The sequence below is a fragment of the Triticum urartu genome, chromosome 1, assembly GCF_003073215.2.
Source record: "Triticum urartu cultivar G1812 chromosome 1, Tu2.1, whole genome shotgun sequence".
NCBI classification, from domain to species: Eukaryota; Viridiplantae; Streptophyta; class Magnoliopsida; order Poales; family Poaceae; genus Triticum; species Triticum urartu.
In genome coordinates this window covers 521746294-521751700 of record NC_053022.1, presented here as the reverse complement: position 1 = coordinate 521751700, position 5407 = coordinate 521746294, and positions in this window count along the sequence as shown.

Below are 5407 nucleotides of genomic sequence, written 5' to 3'. Positions count from 1 at the left end.
CTTATGTCCCATGCAAGAAATGGGAATGAATTTCAAACACCAGGGCACTGCTGATTGCCGGCAAAATGTTGAGATACTTTGTTTTTAAATTCTAGTAAATCCAAAACTCGTTTGAAATTCATGAAACTTGGCATGCTATCAGGAATGGCACCCGACATGTTGTGGTATTTTACGGGTCCAATTTGAGAGAAGGTGCACTCGAATAACAGCCAACATAGGCATTTTGAAAAAATAGCTGCCACTTTAATATCTCAAACATTTGTATAATTCAAATCATGTGCGTTATGTTAACGATTCACGTGATGCCATGTGTCTTGGTTTTAATGGCTATAGGAGGTGTCGTGCGGATAGCTACTTGACTGAACATGACGCTTGCGAGCGCAGTCCGATGCGCAGGCTGACCGAGAGGCGTGCAAACTGTCCTCCAATGCGCATGCTCACCGGGAAGCCTACGAGTTGTACGTTGCGCAAGCTCACTAGGAAGTGAGCCCTTTGACTTCCATGGCCGCCCGCCTTGCTCGCATCCTCTCCATTAATGGCGACCGAGCCGCTGTTTAATACGGGCGACCTTACTGTTTGCCTCCCATTCCCCTTCCTCCCGCACACCTCCACCAATGCCATGGTGCAGAAGGATCATCTGCCACAAATCTTCAAGTTTGGTGAAGTCGACTCCGAGCCAGAGGAGATAGAAAATAAGGAGGAATGGGGCCTCATGGACATGTCCCTGAATGAGCTGGCGCGGCGGTTGCTGCCCCCTCTCCCGTCCCAGTTCCCATCCCTGCGCCCGCGCCAGCGACCATCCCCACAGCATTGACGGGCTGGTCGCCGAGCACTATCACATAGCTGGAAGCCGTGGGCGTTAGTGAGGTCTCCATGGACCCGCGCGAGCTCGTGTACATGCCAGCGCCAACGCCCGTGCACGCCCCTCCACCCACCGCGGCGCCGGTCTCCGTGCGTTTGGCTGCACCCGCCGCACCCGTGCCCGTGCACGCCCCCTTAGCAGCATGGGACGCCGCCATCGACCGCTACCTCTCAGCGCCAATAGTTGTCGTCCTCCCGCGCCCCGCCCGTCGATCGCGCTACGACATGATGTTTGATTTCCAAGTGAAGAACATTTTGTGCTGCCTTGAAGACTTCAACAACGGTGTCCCGGAGGACGACAACAACAACGACGACGCGGCATGCCGCCTACACCGCCGCCGGAAAATGTTTTTTGGGGGTTTAATACTGTATCTCGATCATATGAATCTAAATTCACAGTGTGACTAAATGAAAGATATGGTTTGAACGAACTTGCATTTTTCTCTCTTAATGCACAGACTTATCAAACGATTTTCTTTTGAAAAAATGTCAATGGTTTTTAAATATAAAACACTCATCACAAACGTTTTAGTTAGAACACCCGTATGCAAACTGACAGCTTCCCCAGGAAGCCAAGGGAAAATGTGCCGAGCGGGATTTGTGCAGCTCTTGATCGCAAACGTTTTAGATTGAACACCCATTGCAATGTGAGAGCTATGGTCTTCCCCCTTAAGTCAAGGGAAAATTCGCAGAGCAAGATTTGTGCATCTCTTCAACGCAAACGGTTCAGATTCAATACGGTATGCAAAGTCAGACTTCAGCGCTAAGCCAAGAGAAAATGCGCCGAGCATGATTTGTACATCCCTTCAACGCAAACGGTTGTTTTGGATGACCAGTGTGCAACCACGTACAGACAATTTGGTAAGATTTGCATCTGTCATATTGGGTATATTGCCATTTGTCAAACTGGAAAGATTGACATGTGGTGATCTAGTAAGATTTCCATTTGTCAACCTTATAACACTGCGATTTGTCAAAATATGCAGCTAAAAATCACTAGCACTATCTAATTTTTGCAACTAAAATTCAGTAATTAAGCATATTCATAGATTAAGCAGTCATCCTTTATACAAACAGTTCAACTCGACAGCTGAACCGACCAAACTTTCCCCAAATGTTGCCAACCACGTACTGAAATAGCTAGTTCAACTATATATACTAGCTAATTTTAAGTACATTGTACAGTTCCACCACATCTATAGTCAGATGAACTGAACAAAATAGCCCCAAAATACTACTATGGAGGGGCTTTGTACTAGTTCCGGCAGCCTCTCCTCTGCCGAGCGCACTTAATAAGAGGCGGAGGAGAAGGAGCCTACCGACGAGCTGGACAACTGCAATAAGGTGCCTGCCGCCATTGCACCTTCAGCGACGCTCACCTCGAACGCCCTCTACCACTCCAGACGCCCCCTCTCGAAGAGGTGGTTCTCCTCGTAGATCTCCTTATTCCTCGCCTCTGAGGCAGCGTGTGTCGCGGCCACGACAGCGGTAAGGCTCTTTGCGTGCTCGACGAGGTGCTCCCCCTCCTCCTGCAAGAACTCGGTGTAGCACACAAGGTCGCTGACGCACGTGCGGGTCTCCACCTCCGCCTCCCGCCTTTGGGCAGTGGTGGCAGAGCGGATGATGACCCTGGCGGTCGATGATGTGCAGGCGGCCATAGCGGGCGACGATGGGGTGGTGACCACGACCACCACCTCCCGCCTTCGGGCCACGGTGGCGGAGCGGGTGATGACCACGGTGGCCGGCAGTGGGGTGGCGGTCACGACGGCCACCTCCCGCCTTCGGGTCATGGCGGCGAAGCGGACAATGGCCCTGGCTTTCGACGGTGGTGTGGCAGAAATGGTGATGACCCACAAGTATAGGGGATCAATTGTAGCTCTTTTCGATAAGTAAGAGTGTCGAACCCAACGAGGAGAAGAAGGAAATGACAAGTGGTTTTCAGCAAGGTAATGTCTGCAAGTGCTGAAATTGTAAGTAATAGAGTAGTTTGATAGCAAGATAATTTGTAATGAGCAAGTAACAATAATAGTAACAAAAGTGCAGCAAGGTAGCCCAATCCTTTTGAGGCATAGGACATGCCAAATAGTCTCTTATAATAAGCAAAGCGTTCTTGAGGGTACATGGGAATTTCATCTAGTCACTTTCATCAAGTTGATTCGATTTGTGCTCCCTACTTTGATAATTTGATATATGGGTGGACCGGTACTTAGGTGTTGTCCTTACTTGAACAAACCTCCTACTTATGATTAACCCTCCCGCAAGCATCTGCAACTACGAGAAAAGTATTAAGAATAAATTCTAACCATAGCATTAAACTTTTGGATCAAATCGGTCCCTTACGAAATGGCGCATAAACTAGGGTTTAAGCTTCTGTCACTCTCGCAACCCATCATCTAATAACTACTCCACAATGCATTCCCTTAGGCCCAAATATGAAGTGTCATGTAGTCAACATTCACATGGCACCACTAAGGGAATCACAACATACATACTATCAAAATATCGAACACATGTCAAGTTCACATGATTACTTGCAACATGATTTCTCCCGTGACCTTAAACAAAAGTAACTACTAACAAGTGATAAACATGCTCAAGATCAGAGGGGTATTAAATAGCATAATCGATCTGAACATATAATCTTCCACCAAATAAACCATATACTAATCAACTACAAGATGTAATCAACACTACTAGTCACCCACAAGCACCAATCTATAGTGCCAGTAACAAGATTGAACACAAGAGATGAACTAGGGTTGGAGATGAGATGGTGCTGTTGAAGATGTTGATGGAGATTGCCCTCCCGAAGATGGGAGAGTTGTTAGTGATGATGATGACGATGACTTCCCCCTTCGGGAAGGAAGTTCCCCTGGCGGAATCGCTCCGTCGGAGGGCAAAAGTGCTCCTGCCCAAGTTCCACCTCGAGACGGCGGCGCTCTGTCCCGAAAGTCCTCTCCTTATTTTTTTCTAGGTCAAAATGACTTATATACCAGAAGATGGGGCACCGGAGGTGGGCCTGGGTGAGCACAACCCACTAGGGCGCGCTTGGGCTCCCTGGCGCGCCCAGGTGGGTTGTCCCCACCTGGTGGGCACCCTCTGGTACTTATTTGCTACAATATTCTTTATATATTCCATAAAAATTCTCCGTGAAGTTTCATCTTATTTGGAGTTGTGCAGAATAGGTAGCCTGATGTAGCTTTTCCAGGTCCAGATTTCCAGGTGCCGGAATTCTCCCTCTTTGTGTGTACCTTGCAAATTATGAGAAAAATGCATTATAATTACTCCAAAAAGTGTTATTATGCATAAAAACACCATAAATAAAAGTAGGAAAACATGATGCAAAATGGACATATGAACTCCCCAAGCTTAGACCTCGTTTGTCCTCAAGCGAAAAAACATGTCCACATGCTTAGAGAGAGAGGTGTCGATAAAAACAAAATACAGACATAGAAGCATCATGTTGATTATTATAACAGCAAAAAACTTAAACATAGGGCTTTTATCATAGCCTTCTCATGAATAAGTGACAATTCATCACACTATCGAAGTATAAAGCAAAAACTCTATTAGAAACCAACAAACTATGTTCTCAGTCAACTTTGCAACTACAATTCATCATGTTTTCAGGAAGGGTCACGTATCGGAGCCTTTTAGGCAAGTCCACATACTCAACCATCATATAGTATTCTATGATTGCTAACACTCACCGCATACACATGAGCAAAATGGTTCAGCCGGACACATAGAAAGATAGGGGCTTATAGTTTCGCCTCCCAACGTATTCACCTCAAGGGTGATGTCAACAATAATAACTCATGCTACCCATATTCAATTGGACATATGTGCCTAGATATTTCCTCACCACATGATGCTTGCCAAAGGAGAAAATAAAAGGGAATAGAGAGAAAACTTCGACTCTTTGCAAAAAGTAAATACATAAAAGTAAAAGATAGGCCCTTCGTAGAGGGAAGTAGAGGTTTCCATGCGCTTATTTGTTTGTATGCTCAACCCCTTAGTGCAAAATAGCATCGCATTGTATTGCCACTTGTGATGGCAACCTTTATTATGCAGTCTGTGGCTTTTATTCTTCACCATCACAAGTTCGCACAACGCTCAATTTTCTCTTACACTAAATGACCTCTCACTTTTAGAAGCAATTTTTATTGCCTTATTGCACCGATGACAACTTACTTGAGGGATCTTGCTCAATCCCTAGGTAGGTATGGTGGACTCTTGAAAATAAGATTTGGGTTTAAGGGTTTTTGGATGCACAAGTAGTATCTCTACTTGGTGCGGAACTTTTGGCTAGCAAAGATAGGGGCAAGAACCACATGTTAAAGGATCTATGGCAATATGACTTCTATGTGAATATGAACAAACATAAATCATTAAGTTGTCTTCCTTGTCCAACATCAATAATTTTGGCATATAATATTTTGATGGGGGCTCACAATCACAAAAGATTTCTAGGATAGTATAGGTCCCATGAAGATATGGGAGTGAAATTCAAACATCTGGGCGTCGTGGCTTGGCCGGAAAGATT